Consider the following 25,659-nt stretch of genomic DNA (forward strand, 5'->3'; position numbering starts at 1 on the left):
GAAAGGCTACAGCGGAGAAACCTGATAAGCCCCATCTGAGCAGGTGAAAAAGGTCAACCCGCACTGCGTAAGTCATGTCGATGGCATGTAGCCTCGATACGTGATGATGGGAGTGGCTCTTTACCTCTGTGATCTTCCTCCCCGAAACCATAACCCCAATCTAACCATGAGGAAAACGTCAAACAAGTCCCGACTGAGGAGCATTATACAAAACAGCTGACCAGCACTAAAAACTGTCCAGGCGATCAAAACCAAATGATGCTCAGAGTGTGATGTGGCATCTGGATGGGATCCCGAGACCAGGGAAAGGATATCATGGAAACACTAAGAAAATATGAGTCAACTATAGATCTCAATTAGTAAAAAATGTATCGATATTGGGCTCATAGTTGTGACAAATGTTCCAGATTAATATAAGATGGTAATGTCAGGGGCCAGTAGGGCAATATGAGAATTCTGTGTACTACCTTTGCAATGTTTTTCATAAGTCTAAAACTATTCTAAAACAAAAATTCTACTTTTTTTAAGAAAGGTGATTTAACATTCCTCAAATGTGAATATTTCATTTTAAGCTCTAAATCAGTCATTTCACTCTGTACAGGTTCTATCTCTGTGATGATATTTTTAATCAAGTAAAGATTTAATGGTTTGGAAACTGAAGGTGATGGGGGGAGCAGAAACAATAGAAATCATTGAAAAAAAATTTTAATAAAAGCTTATTAGAGCAACTGATTTATAAAAATTCTCCAAAATGTTAAAAGATACCAACATCAGCAAGCTTGTCAGCTGTGGCCCAGGCTCTGGTCAGTCCAAAGGCCAGCAAGGTGGGGATGCCTCAAGCCCCTTGGAGGGACATGACAACCCCAAGTTTTTCATTAATTAATTCATAATTCATCAATAAATCATTTCTTTTGAGTTTACCTTTCCTTATTTTATCATGTTTTCATCTGTACTAACACCAACTCTCCCTTTAACTTCTCAGGGCTTTTCTTCCTGCTGCCTTGTTAGCCTCCTCAGAGATTCAATTTCTTTAAAGTTCACATAGAACCTTCAGGGAGGCTGCAAAATACATGTGTGGAATAACCAGCACGCTTTTAGGTAATGAAATGCAGCAGCCTGTAGCCTCTAGGTTTACATCTTTGGCAGAGTCTTTTTACCAGCCAGAACATGCTGGGAATATAAATCTAAGGGCATTCAAGTAAAACTCCATTTTCTAGTATATGTCCCTAAAGGACAGGGCCCCTGATTATATGTCTCAGTAGCCCCACTGCCTGTCACAGGGCCCGGCATTCAATAAATATTTGGGGAATGAATGAAGGAATGAAGAATGGGATGATATGTAGGATTTTGCCACAGAGAGAAGAGGGAACAATGTATTCCAAGGTGAAAGGAACAAAACGAATGAAAACACAGAGATATCAATGATAAATGTATGTTTGAGAAATTTTGTGGTCCTCATGGCATTTCTATAATATGATTTAATTAAGTACTTTGATGGTACTATTTTAAATATAAATATTATGCATCTTGAAAGGGAGTTAAGAAAATCCTAGGGAAATATCTCACTTAAAAAAATCTTTTCTGAGGTTTGTTTTACATACTTACATTTTAAATACACTCAATGATATATAACCCAATCAAGATACAAAACATTTCACTCACCCAAGACAGTTCCATTGTGCCTCTTTGCAGCCAATGCCCCGCCCCACATACCACCCTAGGCAACTACTGATCTGCGTTGTCTCACTGTAGATTAATATTTCCTATTCTAGAACTCAGAATAAATATAACTGTGCAGCATGCACACTCTTGTATCTGGCCTCTTTGACTCAGCATAATGCTGTGAGAGTCACCCACGTTTTTGCATGTTTCAGTATTTTATTCCTTTATATTTATGCTGAGTAGTGTTCCATTATAACTTGTTATCCATTAGCTTGTTAAGGGACATTTGAGTCATTTCCAATTTAGGACTACTTTGGATAAAGCTGTTATGAACCTTCATATATGGTTCTTCATGTAGACATGTATTCATTTCTCTTGGGTAAATGTCTAGAATTGGTGGGTTGTATGGCAAATCATACCTCATTTTTTGAAAATGATACCTTGTGGGTCACCAACCCACAAAAACTGTCCTTATGGGCATTATTAGAACAAAGAATACAGGGTTGGATAGAGTATCGTCTGTGCTGGCATGGAATAGCTTACATTCTCATGAATTTGAATAATGCTTGTATTCTTTGAGGATACAAATAACAATGAGGAGATGACACAGAATATACTTGTTAGTAAGTCTAAAGCCAAAATGCATGCTTTACATGTCAGTATCTGAAAACTGACTTATTTTAGGCAGTGACACAGGGTCTCATTATGCTTGCTTACCTAGCAAGAAATCTATAGGCAGTTACCAATACTGTGAGTGCGTGAGTATTTTTTCCATACATAAACTATAGAAAACTCAAGGGAAACTGACTAATGCAAAAAAGGGAACTTTATTAGCTTATGTAACCCAAAAGACCAAGGACTGCGTGGCCTTAGACATGGCTGAATCCTGTCTATCTCCATCTCTTTGATTTGCTTTCTTCTCTCCTAGGGCTCTGGGTTGTGTTTCCCCTGCTCACTGTTGGCAACTGCAGCAGAAAGAGTGCCTCTCCTCTAAAAGCTGTAACACTATCACAGTCAGTCTCATCAACTCTGATTGTTGCTGGCTGGGTCGCATACTAGTTTTGAGCCTATCATTGTGGCTGCCAGGCTGAGATGCCCTGATTAGCCAGGCTTGGTCACAGACCATGGAGGTGTCCGTAGCCTAGTCTGAACCATGATGACTGAAAGTAGAGTAGCAGAATTTCCTGACACAGTTACCAGAAGGAGAAGCAACAATGTCCACTTCCATTGTTCTAGATTTTTATATATACAGATGTCACTAAGGGCCCCCAATTGAAAACAGAAAATAGAGGTGTTAGTTACAGATTGTGTCAGGAAGGAATCCTCTACTTTTCAGGGTAACCCAACAAATAAATCAGAGGGAACTACTTACCACAAAAACACCAATAACTCCAAGTTACTTAAACCCTATCTTTCATCTAAAGCAAATTTGTGTGCACAATTAACGTGGCCCATCATTGAGGAATCGGGATACAGGACCCCCTGAAACCCTCCTGGCTAAGTGGCTGTGGGGGTGATGTCAGTGCTTTGCCCAGTCCCCTCCGGGCCCTTTTAACTATTTTTATTCGGAGATCTGGGGCTGGTGGAAGGAGGCCAACCTCAGGAGGCATTTACTTCCATCAGCCCCCAACTCAAACATTTTTTTCCAAGTATTTCTCCTGGATTACCAGTGCCAATTTGCCAAGAGAGCAGACAGTCCCTGCGAACTTAGGTCCCCTTAAACTGTGACAGGTGAATATGGACAACAGAAGCTCCAGCCCCCTTGTTCCTTCCTTGCACGTGAAACTCTCCTTCAGGGTCTGCTTCTAGGCATCAAAGCCTAAATACGTGAAGCTAAAACTTTCAAGCCCAAAGAGATACTTGACGAGAATCTAGTAGGGTAAACGGAGCATCAAAAGTCAGGCTTCCAATTTTTTGTCAAGGCCTCATAACCTTCTGAACAAGTCACATCACTTTGGTGAGCCTTATTTTCTTCATCTGTAAAATGGGAACAATCATAACACTTTCCTACGTCCGTATCACACGGGGTTGCTGTGAGGGACAAATGAGATGGTGTGAACACAGCTCACTCACAAGTGTAAATAGTTACACAACATCCAGTGTTATTTAGGTGCTGTCAGAAATGGTCATCTTGACCCCAACTACTCAAGACATCTATATTGAGCTTATCTGATTCCTATTACCACAAAACCAGGGTCAGATTTCAGGATCAATCAAATAGAGAAAAGAGGTTGGAATCCCCAGTGGACACTTCATTCCATTAGCTCTGCTAAATAATTCTACAGTAGAGCCAGATAGACACAGAGCTTGAGTTTGCTGCCCGTGGTCAGACTTCCTGGTAGTGAGTGTTTGCTGGCCCAGACCTTTATGTATTGTCCTGAACGCCTGGTTGCCTTGTTTTGTCCAGGGGTAGGCGGGCCAGTCCTCCATCTTGTCCACTAGGCTAAATCAACATCATCAAGGGTGGAGAACCATGGGCAGCATGTTATTCACTCACCCCAGCACCCTCCCAGCAGCAGCCCTGCTCCCTGGCCCTGATTTTATCACTGGGCACATCAGATGCTGGGCCCTGGCCTCACCTCACCCTGCTGGGCCTGTCTTGCTGCAAACACATGCTCTGCATCTTTGGCAGAACCAGAAATATGACACATTCCTAAGGATCTTAGAAATGTTCACAGCTACCATTCCTTGAGCACCCCAACACCTTTCCATGTATATATTACCCCACTTAAAGGACCCCATACACCTGTGAAGGAAGCACCATTGCACCATTTTGGAGATGAGGAAAGCAAGTTTTAAAAAAATTTTTTTATTAAAGTATTATTGATATACACTCTTATGAAGGTTTCATATGAAAAAACAATGTGGTTACAACATTTACCCATATTTCAAGTCCCCACCCATACCTCAATGCAGTCACTGTCCATCAGTGTAGTAAGATGCCACAGATTCACTGTTTGCCTTCTCTGTGCTACACTGTTTTCCCCATGACCCCCCACACCATGTGTACTAAACATAATACCCCTCAATCCCCTTCTCCCTCCCTCCCCACCTGCCCTCCGACACCCCTCCCCTTTGGTAACCACTAGTTCCTTCTTCGAGTCTCTAAGTCTGCTGCTATTTTGTGCCTTCAGTTTTGCTTCGTTGTTATACTCCACAAATGAGGGAAATCATTTGTCACTTGTCTTTCTCCACCTGGCTTATTTCACTGAGCATAATGTCCTCCAGCTCCATCCATGTTGTTGCAAATGGTAGGATTTGCTTCTTATGGCTGAATAGTATTCCATTGTGTATATGTACCACCTCTTCTTTATCCATTCATCTACTGATGGACACTCAGGTTGAGGAAAGCAGATTTTAAAGTTGTCAAGTAACTTGCCCAGAGTCACACAGTATCAGAACCAAAACTGAAACTCAGATCAGTGTCATGCCAGAGCTCAGGATTCTAGTCCAGCACAGTCAGGCCCCTGCCCTGGTAGGAAGGAGCTCAGCCAAGCGGGAATCCCCACAGGTCTTCCTCATTCCATCCCGTGAATGTCCACACACGTCAGGGCTCATCCCCAGCCGATGGCTGCTCTCCCTTTCTCTCCCTGACCTCTCAGCACAAAGGGGTGCCCATTCCTTGACCCCTGTGAATGTCTTTTCTTCTTGAACCAGCTTCGCCTCTGCCCCAATACCAGTGACCTTGGGAGACCCCAAACTGTGTCCCTATGGGAACATGTCCACGTACAGATCCTTAGGCCAGGACTGTGACCCACCACCCTCACCAGGGACAACTCTGACCCCTTAAGTCCTCCAGGAGTCATTTACCTAGTCAAGGAGATAATTTCAGCCTTAACCTTTCATCAGTGAACAAAACAGACAGTAAAGCCTTCCTCCAAACTTGCCTGATGCCCTTTTGCTTTAGGTTCAGAAATATTCCCTCACTGAAAGGGCTCTGGAGCGTACTGGAGCGTACAGTTCTGTGTCCTGCCCCCCGTCTTCACTGTGTGAGATGCTCAGAAATCCTGCTGCAGGAGACAGAATGAGGCGGAAGCACGGGCGAACTACTTTTATCCCTCACCTTTTGTCTGAGGCCTCTTGGGGATTCACCATCTCAGGCTGGAGCGGAAGCAGGCTTGAGTCACCAAGAGAGCCAAGGACAGCCCTGGAGATACCCGGGGAGCCTTTCTGCAGATAAGATCCAACAAGGAGAATTCAAACTCTATCTCCTGTACATCTGTTTTGTGCTTTTGCCTTTTTCCCCACTTAGTTCATTTAAAAATCACCTTAATGCCTTGTATCAGATGAGACGTTTACATATAGAAAAAGATATTTTTGAACGCACAAGCCAGAATGTATATGTACAAAGTTTTTCTCCTTTTCAAAAGAGGACAATAGACTTAAGAAAAGGAGCTGCTATTGTTCAAATCTTTCTGGCCCTCTTCTCCTGAAGTTGCATTTGGAACCTGCAGCACATTCTTTTGAATATTCTCACTTGTGAATATTTTTTTACCCTCTGGACTTTAGGAAAAGTGGCTAAAAGTCAATTTAAACCAAGTCTAGTGATTAAACTGAGAAATACCATTTGGTCTTAAAATGGCCTATATGATAAAATAAGGAGGAAGAATTTCTTCCGTTGTCCTTAAAGTGGCTCTGATGGTAACAATTTTCTTCTGAGCACATGAAAGCTTCTACGGAAGAGGAAACCTCATCCTGGTGACAAGACAGGGAGAAATTAGGCTAGACTCACTGTTAAATAGCTTTCTTTCTTCTCTATACCCACTTTAAAACACCACACCCTTTTTGATTTTTGCAGAGTGGTTATCTTTCACATTTTCACTAAATGAGAGTGACAAGTATTCAACCCCCAAGAGAAACTGGTCAAGAATTTAAATAGTTCCTTGCCCATATGTCCTCCACTTAAAGGTTTGACCCTTGCTTTTATATTGATGGTCCGAGCTTTCTAATTATGGTGAGATAAAAGGATTAGAAAACAAAGTCAAAATGGTGTCCTGTTCCTCTGGGCTCATTCTTCTACACTTTCTGGCTTCCCCCTTCAAAGGAGTAAACAAGTGATGGTGCCCAGTTCGTTTTCCCATCTAAAGAAATCCTGGGGTGTGAAATCTTGTGATATGCAAGTTTCAACATAAACGCCCCTTTATCAATAGTTAGATAGGGATCTTGAGTTACTTCAGATTCATATACTAATCAGCCACTTAGACCTTGAAGGGAAATAGCTCAGGTGGCTCCGCCCCTTCTGCTAATTACCAGGTGCCCCGATTTCTGGACTCCATCAGAAATCTCGGGCACTCACTTCTAGTAGAGTCTACACTGGCCTCCTCTTGAACATCCTCTGTTGCTAAGAGATACTGTTCTGCATTAAACCCAAGTGTGAACACACACTAGTAAAGGCCTTTATGCAGCTTTGCAAATACTAGCCACGGGTACAGAAGCCATGTTCTTTTCATTTGTTTCAATAGCTGCCTTAATTAAGATCCTTAATGGCTGGTGAAAATGTAAGAGGGAAAGAAGCAGTTTGTTCAGAGTTGGACTTGTTAGTGCATTTGCTAGTGCACCACCACTGGTTTTCTTCCAAGAAAACAGAAAATTACTGATTTCTTCCACTCTGAGGCAGGAAATAACAGTATTTGAATGATAACAAATAATGAAGTTAAATGGAACCTAGTCATCACTTTAAGTCTTTCATTTTTGTGGAGGAGGAAACTGAGGCCCAGGGAAATTGAATCCTTTGACCTAAACCAAAGAGCTCATCAGAGGCCAGCCTGGGATGAGAGCTCAGATCTTCTGTTTCTCAGTTAATACATTCCCGATGCTGCATCCCCAGAAGCTGAATTTGAGTAGCAGACCTTATGATCAATAAAAGAACTACTGACCATCAGTAGGGCATTGCCCCTCTAGCTGAATGATGGATATCCAGTGATCACACTCCGACTTCATCTCTCTAAACAAACAGCTTAAATGGGTTAAGATAAGATTTTTTCTGAGTCTCTCTCCAAAACTTTAAGCTCTGTGAAGACTCAGCTGTGTATCCTTCATATTGTGTACCTAGCAGGGGCTAGATAAGTGGTAAATGGTGGGGGGGAGATGAATAAAACAAGACAAAAAGAGTTGGCTCACAAAGGATGACCTCGACTCCTCTGTGAATGCCAATTAATTCAGCTAACTCTGTTATTTTTTATGAGGTTAGCTTATTTCAAAACATCAGGGCGATATTTAAAGTGAATTAAAATCCAAGATAAAATGTCATCCAAAGTTTATCTCCAGATTCTCAATGATGAGTCCCCAGAAGAGAGGCAAATCTTGTGGAAAAACTAGCCTGTCCCATAAACTCTGCCCTGCTTGAAATGTCTAAGCCTTTTACAAAATTCTCAGTCTTTTCCATTCAGCCTCTGACCTCAGCACTCCAAGTGTAGGAAGTTCTGACTTATGTCCCCAGAGATCATCTGAGGGCTCCACACAAACAAGGCAAGACGCAGCCCAGGCTCCAGGGACTCAGCACGTCCTGTGGACGCCCCGCAGAGCCCCGTGGGCCTGAGTGGAGAACGCAGTTCCTCTTTCTTTCTGGCAACATAAATCAGACGCTAGACCAACACGAAGTATAAGTGCTTCGCAAAGTTAGAAGCAGTGCAAATACTCACTGTTATTATTCTACTGAAGTCCTCACAAGTCCAACTACTGAATGTCAGGGGGTGTGACCACTAGCAGGTGGCGTTTCTCCCCAAGGGAGAGGGGTCCCTCGTTGAGAAGGATGGGCATTGGACTGTTGTTTGAGGCAAATGCCCCCCCACTCAGGGGAGTCTGCTTGTATGATCTGGGCTTCTTACATCAGTGGAGTCTTGTGCGGATGACTCGTCTCCTCTTGATTCCTTCTGCTGTCATTTATATGCTCAAGCCAGCTGGTAGGTAGATGGTACTTGTAAATAGAATAAAATGTTTCCACTGCTTTCCTGACTGCTACAGATTCTTATGTATTTTCAGGGGGAAAAAAGCCACTGTTTGGTACAGGTAACTAAGGACAGAACTTGCTCCTCACTCAAGCCCACGTCCCTCCCCTGTGATTGCTTCCAACCACTAAGTGTTGACTCTGGTGGTGACTTCCTGTCTTTTAGACTTACAGGTGGAATGTGAGAGTCATTCAAATTTAAAACACTTCAGATAGTAACTACAGACAGAGTGTAACTATACTATCTAGTTAGCATTTAACAATGTAGATAACGGCATAAAAATTTTTTAAAAATAAAATGAAATACTTCAAAACATCACTTTATCAGCCAGCAATAGTAAGAGGTCTTTAGGTGCTCATAATTTGGGTGGGCTGATCGGATTGATTTCACAGCAAGATGAGTAAGTCTGTTGTCAAAGGTGTCCTATGGAGAGACTGTTCATGGACACATTTTGTTCATGTGACATGGGGGAACTCTAGAACAATCCACGGTAAGGGTATCACCCATGGCCATGTCAACTTTCCTCCAGGTACGCGGATACTGAAATTATATACCAATTATGTGCATTCTTCTGGTAAGAAGGCCCACATCCTTCACCGGGCTTTCAAAAGTGGCGACAACTCCTTGAGAGATTAAAAGTTCCTGAAGTGGAAGGGTTTTTTTTTTACAACCATTTAGTAAGGTGTGCCATAAAAAAAAGTAGCACCAGGTTGCAAAGTTTGAAGCATGCACATTAAAAAACTGCCAATAATTTAAGAGTAAATTCATTTTAGATTTAGAACTTTAAAAATGAAAAGAAGTTAATCCCATGTATTGAAATGCTCCAGAGCCAGATACTCCCATTCCCCGGATGAACAGGCTCAGTGGAGATGATGGCCTGACTGGTGTCTAAAAGGGTGGATGCCTGCTCATTCACAAAACATTCCTTGAGCTTATGCCATGTGCCTTATTCTGTGATAGGACGACAATCCGAAGGCTGATGTGGCTCGTAAAGAAGTCACAGGTCAATGAGCAGGTGAAGCAGGTGCATGGCATACACAGACAACTCCTGACCTAGACAGGGGTTCAAAGAAGACTTTGAACAGGCAATCCATGAATGATGTCCAGACAGAGCCTGAGGAGTTGGCTGGGTACTAAGAGCAGAGGGCAGGAGGTACCAAGGCGTCAGGGGCAGCGTAATGGCGCCTGCTCCTACTTTAAGGGACAGGGGGCTTGTCTAGGGCTTGTAAAAATGCAGATTCTGCATCTTCTCGTCTGGGTGGGACCTGAGCATCTGCATTTCCAAGAAGTTGCTAGACCATCACTGTTGGCCAACCTCACTTTGAGTAGCAAGTGTAGAGGAAGTTCTGAAGCCACTTCGGGACCGGCAGGAGCACCAGGGGGCTAGGGCTCAGGGTGGCCATGGTCCAGATACCTGGAAGAGTCCTTCTCTCTCTCCAAGTGTTAGTGCTGCCCACTTCATTTCTTGATCTTCTTCTGGTTCTTAAGCGTGCTGCTGACTTTCGGGGTCTCTGACTTACGCTCACTGGTGGTACTCCTTAACTCCCTCAGAATCTTCTCAGCAATTGAGTGACAGTAAATGGACTCACCCTGGAGCATGAACCTCTCCTGGTTGCTGGGCTCCTCGCCTCAGATCCAGTGCAATTGTGTGTGGCATCCATCAGTCTGTGCCCAGTGTTTCCTGTGCAGCCCCTCTGTGAGCACTTTTCATGTGCTGTGCATTTTGCAAAGCCAACCCTAATCACCCCTGAGGACACAGCTGGAGCCGCTTCTGAATTTCCCTTCAGAAGCACCATCGCTCTTCTCTGATCATCTTCTCTTTTTTGCCATCTCTTGTGTTAGGAGTTGCCTTTCTTTCAGGGTCTTTCTTCATAGAGAAACCTTAGAAAGACATTTTGAGATTTTGATCTAAGGCATTTGGGTACAGAGCCTAATGTTTGGGTGGCAGAATCACTGTAGTGTCATTTCTTTTAGGTCACCTGTTCTTTGAAGCAGTGATTTACCTCCTTGTTCTCTTCTGTACCCCATTCTGGGGGTCTTAGAGTCTGCTCTTCCTTCCCTCCATCAGGGGCCATTTCTATCCCCAAGTGGATCAGCTAATCCCGTTACAGGCCTGCTTTCCGGGGTCAGCATTCTAACGTGTGTGAAGCTCACATTCTCCCATCTATAGGGACCAGCATTTGGGGAGCACTTACTGTCCACCATAGCCACCAGAGCTCACACGCCTCTTATTCTTCTCACCCAACTTGGAAGCCGTCTTTGTCATCTGTCATCTCTCCTTATCCTTATGATGTGCAAGATGAGAAGGTGGGGCATGAACGTGCTGCACTGATTGCTCAAACACGGTAGACACGAATTATGTTTATAAACTTATCATGACTTGTGTTTTGCAATTTATGTATTTATTAACATTACATCCTTCTGTTGATTCTACCACATCATAAAACGGTTGACTGATACGAAAATATGTTCCCCTCAAAAGAGCTGGGAGCTTCCTCCCCCAGCCCAGCCTTCCAGCCCTTCTTCTATTATAATTTCCAGCCCAAGAAATACGGATACCCCTGTGCTTGCAACTTGCCCCTGCACATTCCCTCTGCTTCCTTGTTGCAGCAGATGTCTGCTTCTCTGGAGGATACTGGGCTATCTCTTTCCCAGCAGCCCTCACCAATGGCTGCTGTTCATTCTCCTCAAACCTCAGAGTCAAGACTGGGAATTGTCCCTTCCTTGTCATTTCTACTGCTTTGAGACTCACGTAGTCCACCCAGTCCTCATCCTACCCCTCTAATCTGCTGTCATCTAACACCTCCTGGTAAGTTCCCCAGGTTTGTGTTTAAAGACTTCGCAACTGCTCATTGTCTTCACCACCCTAAATCCTACCATGGTTCTGGTGACTTTGGTGTTTCAATGGCTGACCTGACCCAGCTGGAATTCTAGCTTCTCAATCCCTTGGCTTCCTCAGTTCCAGTGACTTTTCCTCTACTCTACACGGACCATTTCTCCCATGGCCATGACTGTATCAGTCAGCTCAGACTGCCATAAAAGTATGTGTGTGTGTATAGAGGGGTGGGAGAGATCTCTTCTGCTTCTTATAAGACCACAGTCACATCAGATGAGCATCTCCCGTGACCTCATTTAGCCTTAATGACCTCCAAATATCCTGTCTCCAGAGGCACTCATATTGGGAGTTAGGGCTTCAACATATGAATTTGGGGGACATGACTGAGTCCATAACAACCACCTGACCTCATTGGTACCCAAATGGCACCAACTCTAAGGTTGATGATCTCAACTTGAATATTACATTGTTGCTTCCAGACTTCTCACTTAGGCCTCCTAGACCTGATTGAACCTTTACTGGGATGTTAAGTAGTTCAACTCTTCTATGCATCTCCTTTTCTTTACCACCCCCTTCTTTTCTTCCTTCTCCAACCTAGACTCTGTGGCCCACTATTTTCACCAAATCTGGCTAACACCCCAAACCCCATAGTTGTTCTAATCTGCCCAGCAACCTTCCCCTGAAAACCCTATTCCTACATCAGTCTTACTCTCCTTTTTGTGTTCCTAAGCCTAGGCTGTAAGCCTTGTTGGACAAAAACATTCTACAATGCAGTTGGGTGTTACCATTAAGGTCATGGTCAACTGAGCCGTTGGCACAACCTGGCAGCCTTTGATATTTCCAAAGTCAATGTCTACTTCCATTCTTCACTACATCTAATTCAAGTCACTTCTTCTAATCTCTGCCACCCTGCTTCCTTAACTTCCAGTACTGTGACCCAGCCCCAGCTCCACATACAATGAGTGCCCCTGCTGGGTGCTCCCGTCCCCCCACGTTTCCTGTTCTCCTGGGTTTGCACGATTCTCTCCGCTCATCCTTCCAGCTCTATGGGTGCTAACAGTTTCTCTCTGTTGCCAGACTCTAGTGGCCTTAATACCCCTGTAGCCTTCCAACAATACTCTGATTTTTCGACACCAACTTGATGTCCCTCAATTTGATTCAACCCTGATGCTAACTACTCAGAGTTCACACATACCCCGCACATTAAGAGGCTCAGTCCCACAAGACTGATCTCACTTCAGATGCCAGTTGCAAATCGCAGGTCCCCAGGTGACCCATAATCCTGTCCAACCTGGCTACAAATTCAGGGGTCCTCACAACACACTCTCAGGTTTGGTAATTTACTAGAATGACTCACAGAACTCAGGAAAACACTGTCCTTACAATTAAACTTTTATTATAAAAGATACAGCACAAAAACAGCCAAATGGAAAGAGATGCCTAGGACAAGGGGTGTGGAGGTCCAGACGCTTCTGCCCCTGTGGAGCTGGGATGTACCCCCCTCCTGGAACATCAAAACGTTCACCAACCAGAGCCTTGTTGTTCAGAGTTTTTATGGAGGTTTCATCAATTAGACAGGACTGATTAAATTACTGGTTATTGAACTCAATCTCCAGGACTTCTCCTCTCCCAGCATGTTGAGAATGGGTCTGCAAGTTCTAGCCCTCTATGCACCTGGTAGCTCCTCCATTGACCAGAGCCATTCTAAAGCTGTCTAGGGGGCCACCAATGGTCACTGCGTTACCATAAACTCAGGGATAGTCAAAAGGGGCTCCTTATGAATAACCAAAGACACTCCTATCACTCAGGAAAGCCAGGGATTTTAGAAGCTCTGTGCCAGGAACCAGCGACAAAGATCAAATACATTTTTTTGTTTTACTATATCATAAGCCCCAGTTGTTTCCCCTGACCCTATCCACACATCTGTTCAGACAATAATCTGGGTGGAATTTGCTTCTCACCTATATGCCCACCACTTCCTGGCAGACACAGTGGCCATCCCTGCTGCCCCATGTGCATGTACCATCACCACATTCACGATACCCCTTCACAGCACCCTGTGTACCTGCTCATGTTCTTCCCTAAACCATAGATTCCTGTGGCAGGAACATGTCCAGGTCACCCCAGTATCCCCACCATCCTAGCCCAGCGTCTGGCCCATAGTGGTTGCCAGTCATTCTTGTAATGGATTAGTGAGTGGTGCCATTCTCATTCTGGGCATCCATTCATTCAGCATCTCATATGTGAGACTGCGCTGGTTGCTGGGCACACACATTCCCTGCTGGCTGGGTCCTGATACTCTCTGGCAGGGTTGACAACAGGACCACCCAGGTTGGTCTGCATTTGTGCCACTCTCCGGTCATGCCTCGGCAGCAGCACAGGGTTCCTGCACAGACACTGAGGCAACCTGTGGCAGTGAGGACCCTCTAGGGCTCTCTGGTGGGGATACTCTTTGTTGCTCTGCTTTTCATGTTACAGGGACCTTCTTGGCTGTCTTCTGGGACCTGGGGAGCAATGGCTTATTTATTCTGAAATGGTTTACCCCTTTAAGGTAACAGAAACTGCAGATTTTTCTTTCTGCCGGAAGACCAAGGGAGTAGAAGTTAGGAGCTCCAACCCCCCCTGGTTCAAATCCTACCTCTGTGCTGACTTTGGAAAATTACTTAACTCAGTTTGTATGTGCCTCAGTTTCTGCATCTATCAAATGGGGATGATAATAATATTTACCTCTTAGAATTAATTTGAGGATTGAATGAACCCTTAGACAATGTTGTAAGTACATAATAAATGTAATCTATAATTAGCATTCTACCTTTTGGGGGTAACTCATCCTTTTGGGGGAAAAATAAAATATATACATGTATGCATAAAGGAAAGCTGGACAGACATACCAAAAACTGCTAAATAAGAGCAGGAGAATGGCTTTTTCATGAACAGATTTTTAAGTCTAAATTTTTTCACTTGTTTTAAGTTTTTACCATTTTATCTATTTAAAAAACACTTCTCTGTTATGTGCGGCAAATTTCAAAATCTCTTTTCTGTATATATTTATGATGATCTGAAACTGAGCACACATCCAATTTTATACTCCTCCACCTCTGCCCCACTGCACCACACTTGGGTCACAATAAACAGTTCCATGGGTTTGTCTTGCATCTGGGTCGAACCAGCAAATGAGCATTTGAATTAATGGCTGGGGTAAAACACAGCCCTATCAGCAAAGTCCTATTTATGTGAACTTGTACTTCCATCAGTGATGGCAATGAGAAACAAATCAAAGCAGGGCCTGGATTTAAAATGATTTGAATAGATTATAGCACATTAATTCCAAAGAGGCTTTCAGACCGACTGATCAGACGTTTGAAAATCATTTACCTTAAATGGGTCTCTGAAATGTACCAGGACATTAAAAATGACAGTGAATTATGTTTACTTCATGTTTCACATTAAAAAAAATAGGAAGCATCACAATTCCTGTTCAGATAAGGGCATTTTTCTAATCCCATAATTATCTCTGCAAGCATCTGAAATAGCATCTAATTCCAGTCTTTCAAATAGCCATCTCTTTTTAAAAAGCGAGCTAATGTATGCTTTTGCAGACACAAAGACCAAAATAAATCAAGGGGTGCCTGCTTTGGTGCCTTTAGGTGCTGAAATGTGGAAGCAAGAACAAGCAAAGGAAGTCACCGTGGGCATCGCCAGCCCTGGGAGCCAGACAGCACCCCGCTTCATTCATTTGATGGGTTGCCCCCCACACAACTCTAATGATGTGGGAGATTGTGTGCCAGGCTTCAGCTACAGAATTAGAGGTGCTCCCTGCCCTCAAGGAGCTCCTTGTCTAGCGACAGAGATAAAGCAGCACTATGCAGTTATCATACTGCGTGGGAAATGCTAAACGGCAGAATGAAAAATCACTATTGGAGCATATGGAAGTGAGATGCAGGTACACATGGGTAAATCTGCTTGTACGTTTTTATTGGTTTAATTATCTTCAGTATTTTTCTTGTCTGAGATGACAGGTGGTGGTCTGTTGTTCTGTTGGCTTTGTGATTCAAGGTAGGATGTGTGAGGCCTGAAGTCTAGCGATGCTTCCTTAACAACGCTTTGTATGTGTGTGTGCAGGAATTCACTCATCAAACATTTACTCAATGCAGGGTGCTGTGCTTTTTCTGTGATACTGAGGACTGACAGGATGGTATTTTGGGTTTAATCATTAAGTGGCGCTTTTCACCTTCTGATAGTGTGAGTCCATATCCTTAAGCAGCTAATCCGTGCTGGAGAGTGGTAGCATGGACCCTAGAGCCTAGAAAATTGGAAAACAAAAGGTTAGCGACTGACCACCTGTGCCCCAGGTAGTCTGGGCTAGGTCTGGCTCCTCCTCTCATGCCTGTGACACATGTCACCACCCGGTCAGCCCATGCTGCACTGAACACAGGTGAGACACCTTTGCGACACTGCATTTACTGTCCTTGGTCTCTGTTCTGAAACAATGGCCCCAAAAGGAACGCTACCCTTCCTGTACTTACCAGCAGGCAAGGGCTCAATATGAAAGGCATGTGCCCAGGGGTGAGGATAAAAATGGGCTTTGACTGGCTGATAGATTTGGCTGATAGACCACTTGGGGGCCTAGAAAGCTGGGACTAGGAATTCCTTGGGTGTGCAAGGTGCTAAAAATGCCTAGGAATGCTCCACATTCACGACTGGGCTTAACCTTTGTATAACTCTGAGGAAAGATCATGTTTTCCCCCACAACAATACTAAGACCTGTGGGTAACTGGCTTCCCAAGGAGGATGGGCTAGGAAGAGAGCAGAAGATGACCTGGCTGAGGTCCGGTGCTCACTCCACCATGTGACAGCCACTTAACAGAGGGCCATGGGATATAAATTGTCATGGATTGAAATGTGGAGCACATCTCGTAGTGTGGAGCCCTAACCCCCAATGGGGCTTTAGGGAGGCAATTTAAGGTTAAATGAGGTCATAAGGGTGGAGCCCTAATCACATAGAATCGGTGTCCTTATACAAGTAAGAAACACCAGAGATTTCTTTCTCTCTCCACACGTGCACGGAAAAGAGGCTATGTGAGCATGTAGTGAGAAGGTGGCCATCTACAGGCTCTCAGGACAAGAGTTCTTACCAGTCACTGAATTCTGAATTTGCTGACAGCCCCAGAACTGAGAAAATGAATTTCTATTGTTTAAGCCACATGGGCTGAGGCATTTTGTTATGGTAACCTGAGAACACTCACCGTGGTACTGAGTGAGCTGCTGCTATGACAAATACCTAAAAATGTGGAAGTGGCTTTGGAACAGGATGATGGACAGAGGCTGCAAGAGTTTTCAAGTACATGCTAGAAAAAGCCTAGGTTGCCTTAAAGTGACTTCTGGCAGATATATGGATGTTAAAGACAGTTGTGGTTAGGACTCAGGAAGAAAGGAGAAGAGCTGAAGAGAAAGCCTCCATCATCTTAGGGAATACACGTGTCATCCTGAACAGATTGACCATAAGGGACGTTTTTAGGAGTCTCAGAAGACAGATACGAGGAGTGTGTTTTTGGAAACTGGAGGGAAGACAATCCTTATTATAAAGTGACACAGAACTTGGCTGAACTGTGTTCTACTGTTTTGTGGAAGGTAGAACTTGCAAGCAATGTAATTGGATATTCAGCCGAGGAGATTGCTGAGCAAAATGTTGAAGAAGTGGCTTGATTTGCTTATGGTAAAACTCAAGAGGAGAGAAATAAATTGCAAGTAGGAACTTGAACAGATTTGCACACCAACATTCCCAGCAGCATTATTCACAAAAGGTCGAAGCAACCCAAGTGCCCATCAATAGATGAATGGGTAAGCAAAATGTGGTCTATGCGTACAACGGATGTGATTCAGCCCTAAAAGGGAAAGGAATTCTGACGGGGGCTACGACCTGGATGAACCTTGAGGACATTATGCTCAGGGAAATAAGTCAGTCATATAAGGACAAATACTATATGATTTCACTTTGTGAGGTCCCTAGCATGTCAGATTCATAGAGGCAGAAAGCAGAAGGGTGGTTGCCAGAGGCTGGGGGACAGGAAATGGGAGTTAGTGTTTAACGGGGACAGAGTTTCGGTTTGGGAAGAGCCAACAGTTCCTGAGACGGCTGGTAGTGATAGCTGCACAACACTGTGAATGCACTTAGTGCCACTCAACTGTACCCATAAAATTGGTTAAAATGGTAAGATCTGTTATGTGTATTTTTCTACAATTTTTTTAAATAATAAGATTTTTTTTTTTGAAAACAAGGAAAGAGCTCCCCAGCCAATTCTTACGTCACTAAAATTTGCCCTAAACTTTTCATCTCTCTTACCTCCTGGGGCCCTAAAGCCTTTCTTTTCTTCACCAAATCCTGTGGTTCTTCCCTTGGGGCTGTCCTTCCTTACGCCTGTCCCCCAAGCTACCACTAGCTGCTCTGCCCCTGGGCTGGCTTCCCTGCAGCTTTAGGTCCACTTCCTCTTCTGCCAGCTGAGCAGTCTCTGCATTACCAGCCTCTAGCTTCACGCATCGGGGCTTTGCACACCCCACCAGCCAGCCCTACGGCAGCCAGTTACCCCTGCTGACCAGCTGTCCCAGAGTGGCCCTCTGTGCAGGTGGGCCAGCCTCCTAACCGTGCCTGTCCCCAGCTCTGTGCCTTTGCTCTGTGCTGCACAACCCACGACTCCCCCTCCTGTGCTCCCCTTGCTTGGGTACCAGCCCTCCTTTCCCACCCACCACCGCCTCCAGGCATCTTTCGGTTCCCTCGGCTGCTGTTAGTGCCGGGTGGCACCCGTGTCACAGCAAAGCAACCAGATGCCATCCTCAGCATTCCTCAGGACTCCTCAGGGAAGGAGGAACACGCTTCCTGGTGTGGAGCACTTTGTGTTTCTTTTGACCTAGCAGAGCCCCCGCTTCTAGTAGGTATTCAACAGCTACTAGTCTATTGATAGGAAGAGATTTCGACTCAGGCAGCTGAGCTGAGCCAACATCAGGTTATTTTCCAAAATATCAGCTGTGCTATTTTAAATCTATTTAGGATGTGCAGTCCTGGCCTGAGGGTGCCTGCCAGTGGCAAAAATGTGCTGGGTCTTCTCATTTGGTAAGAGGCAGCTTTCAGGGTTACTCAAGGGCAAGGCTGAGGGCATCATGGGAGGGCTGTGTGGGTAGTGGCTGAAATGTGTGAGACAGAGAGCTGTCAACCAGGACACCTGAGCCATCCTATGAAGAAACTCTACTCTATAGAAAGGCAGCCTGGATTCCTGGCTCTCAGATCTCAGTGGTGGGCAGGGAAGTGGGTGGCTGGACTGCTGGAGCTCAGACTGTCTTCAGGGGAAGAGTGGAGGTCAAGGTCACAGATGCATCACTGTCCCTGCCTCTCCTGGCCACACCTCTCACCCTTTCCATCCTCCCTCCTGCTAAGGCTGCCTCAGTGCCTCTTGGGAGCAAAGAACTTGACTCTGGAGTCCTCAGTGGCCTGATGCGGGTTCATCAAATACTTGCTGAGCAGCTCTAGTCCCATCACTGGGCAAAATTAGTGTGCAAGCCCTGCAGACACCATGCCCTGTGGTGTAGCTATGTGCCAGGCATCATGATGGATGCTGGAGATTCTTTGATGAAGACAACACAGGCTTTACAAGAAGGGTTTATGGTCATGGGGAGAGACTGGCATCAGAGGCAGTTACAATATAATGTGTGAAGCCCATTCTAAATAGTGCAGTGCATAGGGCTTAGTGCTCACATATCACATACTTGGTCAATGGAAGGAGAGCAAAACTCCTTAAATAGGGGCATATTTCATTTTGTTTGCTTTCTTTTTTCAAATTCTATAGGATTAAAAAAAGAACACTCTTCTTTATTGTATTGTCAAAATTGTCATTCTCTTTTTTTTTACCAGATCTCAGCTTCTCGCCTTCCCTGCCAACACTACAGGCCTATAGAGGCTAAGTCTTTCGTAGATATATGTGATGATTTTCAAGCACCTGGTCTTGGGAATGTCCACATGGTCCCTAGAAGACTGGTGGCAGAAGATCCACTCCTATCCACCAGCAGCAGCAGAAAGACAATTGCCTGCCCTTGAGGATGACAGGTGTCATTTAGGGTGGGAGCTGGCTCTTGCCTTGAGCACAACTCATTGCATTCTTGGACAGTGAGTACATCTCTCTGTTCTACAGAAAACAACTGGCTCTAGAGCCCGTATCTCAACCTCCTATACTTTCTGGCAAGGATGGTCCTACAAACTGCTGAAGTGTCCCATTCTGTTGTTATTTGAACAAAAGACTTTTCTGTTCACAAATATTTTCCCACCATTGAAGTTGGTGGTTGAAATTCTCACAGTTAGGGTCACTTTTTAAATAAGTGTAGTTTAAAATGTAAATATACCACCTATGGGAAGGATACCCAAAAGGAATGGTAGAAATACCTGGACGGCTTTTAAAAAGCACTGACTGAGGCCCATTCCAGACCAGCCAATCAGGATCTCTTGGAGGTGGGACGATGAGGACTTTGTTCAAGCTCCCTGGATGGTTCTACTGTGCTGCAAAGGCTGAGAACTGTTGTACTAAGTTCTTGGAACACAAGGAACTGTTGAGAACAGCTCAGTCTTTCAGGCCAGGGAGCCCTGCTCAAGAGGAGAACAGGGGCCCCAGGAGAGGTCCTTTTCCTTCTCTACTCAAAATGTGGCTCGTAGACCACAGCATCATCTGGCTATTTGCTTTAGAAACACAGAATCCTAGGGCCCACCAAAGACTGTTTGAATCAGAATCTGCATTTTATATGCCCCACACATGACTCATGGGCACATTGCAGCTTCAATGGGATGGCACAAGATAATTACAGGGATGGTAGGAGTCTTCAGCGTTTGCCTTGAGCACTCTGTCGGTTATTGCTGTTATGGGCTGAAGGGCCTTCCCCCGAAGTCCTGTGTTGAAGTCCTAACTCCTAGTACCTCATATACAGACACAGTCTTTGTAGAGAAAATCAAGTTAAAGGGATGTCATTAGGGTAGGCACTAGTGCAACATGACTGATGTCCTTAGAAAAAGGAGAAATTTGGACACAGAGAAACATGCTGAGAGAACATGTATGAACATGACAATGGCCACCTACAAACCGAGGGAGAAACCTGGAGTGGATCCTTCCGGCTCAGCCTCCAGAAGGAATCAGCCCTACCAACACTTTGATCTTGGCCATGGCCCCCGGCACTGAGGGACAATGAATTTCTGTTGTTTAAGCTACCCCATCTGTGGAACTTTGTTATGGCAGCTCTAGGAAAGTAATTCCCTTCAGCTGCCTTCTATCTATTTTATATCCAAACTGCCCAAGAAAGGACCAGAATAGACCTATCAGCCTCTGTCATCCCTGATCCACAGAACCCTTAGTCTGGGACACATCATGGACCACCTACCAGCCTACATATTGGCTGCCAGGGGGTCAGAAGCCCAGTGCGAACTCCATCAGCTGTTGGCAGGGTAGAAAGCAGGCCCATAACCAGCTTTCTTTGGAAGGCTGAAGGGTTTCCCTTTCACAAAGTCCCTCAGTCAGTCTTGAGCACCCACTGCGGCCAACGCACTGAACAGGGTACCGTGAAGACTAAAATTTTTCTTCAGTATTAAACTTTCTAATAGGCATTTACAGATGGACTGGTAGAGAGGAAGTCTCGGTATCCCAACAGATAGAGGCTTCAGGAGCCACCCACCTCTCTTGAAGTATCTTCTTATAGCCAGTTTCTTCAGCCAGTTATTATAAGATCCAGCACCACTCTGCCCCAAACCCAAACCCAACTTGAAGAGCTTAATGAGTAACATAGTCTTGACTGCAGGTTTTGTCAGGAGATGGAGAAAGGGCTTTATTGCCCTCACAGAGACACCTGCTTTAATATGCACTCCAAACCTCTCTCCCTTTACAAGCTGCCAGATCCTCTACTTAATCTTCAATGCCTGCACTTTATCTTCCTTTGTGCACCTGTTTCTTTGCACACCTCAAAAGTGTTGGCAGTAAGCAGATCCTGCCCCATCGGACAAAAGCCAATTGAACGGGCTATTGTTAATGAGCTCCAACCAGAGATCACGGAGCACACCTGCTCGGGGACGGGTCAGAGTCATTACTAACCACAGGGAGGGGAGACCTCACCATGAGCAGCCATGGGGTGTTTCAGTAAAACGGTGCTGGGAGTGACCTGTTACAGGATTTGGGATTTGGTTGGAAGATTTGGAGGAGGGTCTCAGGAAGCCAGGATTTGCTCTAGATTGGAAATTGGATGTTGCCAGGAAGTGGAAGCAATTCTTTGGCATCTCAATAAATCTCTACAAGGAGGGGAGACTAAATAGGTAAAGCTGTAATTGGCAAAGCAGCAGTTGCTCGTTTGAGTCAAAAGATGGGTTTGGGGGAAGTATTATTGTGGGTGACACAGTGACCTCATTTTTTACTGTGCTTGGATGAAATTATGGAGTGGCTTTGCTTTATCTCATTTATTGTGGTTTCAGAGTAACATTGGGGATTAGCATCTGTGTGGTGGCTGATGTTCAGTAGGAGAACAGCATGACCAGGCCAGCTCCCAGGTGTCAGGGACTGTTCTTTTCAAATTTTCTCAGCACTCAGCAAAAGGAACACCTGTGGGGTTTTGGCTAATCCTTTTTGCCTATTGTTTTTCAAGCAGCTCTGGGCAGGGGTGAGGGGCCTCATTTTATCTCACATATCTCCTTCATCAGGTGAGGCACATATAGTGGGCTTTATTCTCGAACTATCAGGACAGTACTTAATATGGACACCTATCCACTGATTCAGTCAACATCCATTTACTGAAGGTCCCTAAGGACCAGGGATCACCCTAGGTGGGAGGAGGTCCAGGATGAACAATGCTGGATCCCTAAGATGCCAAGCTGTTCATTACATTTTCGGGGGTAGCTGTCTCAGTCAGCTAGGGCTGCTGTGACAAACACAACAGGCTGGGCAGCCCTGCTGAGAGCAGCCCACTCTGTTCTGTTGGACCCACAGGGGCCTCCTGGCTTGTTCATTTGTGTCTCCCTGTACCCTAGCTTTACACCCCTTAGCATCTTCCATGGGCCTCTGACCAGACCTCAGCCTCATTGCCGGCCAGCTGAGTGACTTCAGGCTGGTTACATAGCCTTCCTCAGCCCAGTGTCCTCCTCTGAAAAATGGGACAAGGCCACCCCCCACCCCACCTCCCCAGGGCTTCCATAGGAACATGGAGAGGATATGCAGCATGGATCGCTCCCTTCCCTGTCTTTCCACCAGCACTGAGTACCCCTGAAAAAGAGGACACACAAGAGCAAGCCCACCCCTGGCCAGCACTTGAAGTGCTGAGGGACTCACACACATGTTAAATTTAAAGTTAAAGAAGCAGCTGTGACCAGGTGTCGTCTATGGCCCAATATGCTTTAGAAATAACTTCATATTTATAAAAAAGGAACCTTCAAAGTCAATTATCCAATCCTCACATTTTATAGATGAGGACACTGTGGACCAGGTATGAGCTGACCAGTGTCAGTCTCACAGCAAATGACTGGCAGAGCTGAGAGGAGAACTCAGGCTCTCAGGCAAGACCCTCGGCAGCGTGGTCTGCTTCCTCGGGGCCAGACCAGGGGCACAGAACAACCGACCGTATCACCTCAACTTAAACATTCATCATATTAGCTAATATGTGGACATGGTCTGTGCCATGTGCCAGGTGTGGCTCTAAGGGCTTTTTCCGTATTAGCTCATTCAGTCCTCTTGACAATCCTGTGAAGTAGGTGCTACCGTAATGCCCTTTTTAAAGATGAGGAAACCGAGACTCCAAGAAATAACTGCCCAGAGTCACACAGGGATGCACAGATCTGAATCGAGGAGGTCAGACTTTCAGAGTCTATATTCTCAGCCACTGTCATTGACTGCCCTGTCACCAGTGGTTCTCAAAAAGCGACCTCTGGACTGCCAGCGTCCGCATTGCCTGGGAGTTTGTTAGAAACCTGAGTCGCTGGGCTGCTGGGGCCAGCCAGCCAGCTCACAAGCCCCCCAGGCAATTCAGATGCCCACTTGGTGGGGAGAAGCATGGCCTTCTTTCCCTTGGTCCCCCAGAGAGCCTTTGCCGCAGGTGGAGAAGGAGGCTGGAGACGTCCATTAGTAAGACTCTGGAAATTCCCTCAGACACACTGGGGTCACTGCTTTTGAATTTTAATGGGCACAAGAAACGATCTGGGCTGGGAAGGTGCCATATAGGTACTTGGTCCATTTCTTCCTGCAGAAGTAAACTTGGGCTTATTTATATTTTTCCTTCTTTCCCTTTGCCTAAGTACTTACCCAGTGTGGACCATTGATAATCAATAAGCTTTTATGGTGTCCCTAAATTACTTGTTTTCCACACAAAGCTAGCCTGAAAGCATGAATGACTGATGGGAACGGGCCTCCTGGGTGGAGACTGTGGGAAAGAAGAAAGGGCCTGGCGGGAGGAGGTGGAGAGCCCCAAACACGGCCCGCTCAGCGCCGCGGGTCTCGCGTTCTCTTTTCCCCCTTCTTCTCTTCTTTTTGTAAAAGCAACATTCCATTCCATTATCACTATTTTAAAAATGACTTCAAATATGATACTTGGCACTAACTTTGGGGGTTAGCTTCCAGAGCAGAGATGAAAACTTGATTCATAAAAAAGATAAATAGCAGGAATAAGGGAAAGAAGGGACAGTGTGCCAGCTGGCTTAGTGAGGGTTTGATGTTTTTCTTTTTTTTTTTTGGTAAGGGAAGGAGAAATGCTTTGACAGTCACACAGGGAAGTGGATTTGCACCGTAGAGTGACCACTGCATCTTAGTGAATGTTGGTGTCTATTGGGAAAACTGACACCTAAAATATGTAAACTCAAAAAACCCATTTGGGGGCTTCTGAGGGCATAGGCTGACTCCCACCCAAACTGGAGAAGCTGTTTCCGGCTCTGTGAGATGGATGCCCCAGCAGGAAGTGATGAGGAAGGCCCGTGAGATAAGGAATGACACACGGAGGGCATCTGTCAGCAGGGCCAGAATCCGCACGTGAGAGCAGAGCTGGTGGCACAATGAAGTGCGAGGAGCAGAAAAGGAACTTTACTTTCTTTTACCCTTTGTTTCATTCTATCTCTCCTTAAAATCTTCGTAACTCCTTCAAGATCATTTGACAAGAAGTTAATCTGTAGCATCTTGACAAAGAGAAAGGCACAAACTAGTTAAGCAAATTCCACTACTTTATTGCTGGGGGTATGGGTAGGATGGATTGGAAATCCTCACTTTCTTGATTTAAATACTCTCATCAATCTAACCAGCTTTCCAAGTTGAGGTCTCCCTGGACCTACTTCAATATATACATATAGAAAAAGAAACAAATTGCTTTTGAAATCAAATCAAATCTGTTTTTTAAGGAGAATGGATTCTCTTAAAGGAAGTGTTAGAAAGTAAACACAAAATGATGTGTTATTAATGGAAAAGCCTCCCCTTTATTTAGCCTTTGTCTGGATTTGCACCAGAGAGCTCAGAGCTGAATTTGGGGAGAAGGGCCGGGAGAGCTGCATTGTTGTTCTGCAAAACAGAATGGGAAGAATTCAGAGTTCTTGGCAACAATTGAGGAGGAAGGGATGAGGCAAACGCAAGAAGAGGCATCTCAAAGGGCCTGGGGCAGGCCCAGGGGGCACAGCTGTAAGCAGTGTCTGCCTTGGGGGGGGGCCGACAGGGTGTGAGGAACAGTGGAGCTGACTTCATTCTGGTGCGCCCCCTTCCCGACCCCCGCCTTCAGGAAATGTGCTACGGACACCGGGGCTCTGATGGGTGCTGTTTCTTTGGTGGAAGTCCAGGAAGGGCCAGTCATCCTCATGCAGATCCTGGGCCTAGTAGGGCTGCTTGCACAGGGCAGGGGGTCAGCAGACTGAGCTCACCAGGTGAAAGCATGGGTTCAGGACCGGCAGCCATGAGAAACCCTGAGGCTGTTCCTGAACTCTGACAAGCTGTGGAATAGGGATTCCTGTAATCTAGATGTTAAGGGTCATGGTGACACCAGCTGGCGTGGGTTACAAATGAGTGAGAAATGTCACAACTGGCAGCAATGTTCTGCACACACCTGCCTAAGAGTAGTGTTGATAACTGTTCCCAGTCTTGTTCACATTATGCCAGTGTTATACAGACGTGATATGACATGGAAGGGCAGGGTTATTTTGTGGGTCTGGATTATCACAATAATGTTAGACAATATTGC

General features: G+C 45.2%; 1 long non-coding RNA gene across 2 annotated transcripts in view; it reads left to right on the forward strand.

The window, feature by feature from the left end:
* The window catches only part of LOC108394934 (uncharacterized), a 41,181-nt gene that overhangs the window by 7,400 nt on the left and 8,122 nt on the right, over positions 1-25,659 (forward strand). For both annotated transcript variants that reach the window (XR_012126007.1, XR_012126006.1), the window contains one exon: positions 19,349-19,600. This is a non-coding gene — a long non-coding RNA (uncharacterized lncRNA). The remainder of the gene's footprint in view (positions 1-19,348; positions 19,601-25,659) is intronic.

This window comes from Manis javanica, chromosome 16, assembly GCF_040802235.1.
Source record: "Manis javanica isolate MJ-LG chromosome 16, MJ_LKY, whole genome shotgun sequence".
Classification (NCBI taxonomy): Eukaryota; Metazoa; Chordata; class Mammalia; order Pholidota; family Manidae; genus Manis; species Manis javanica.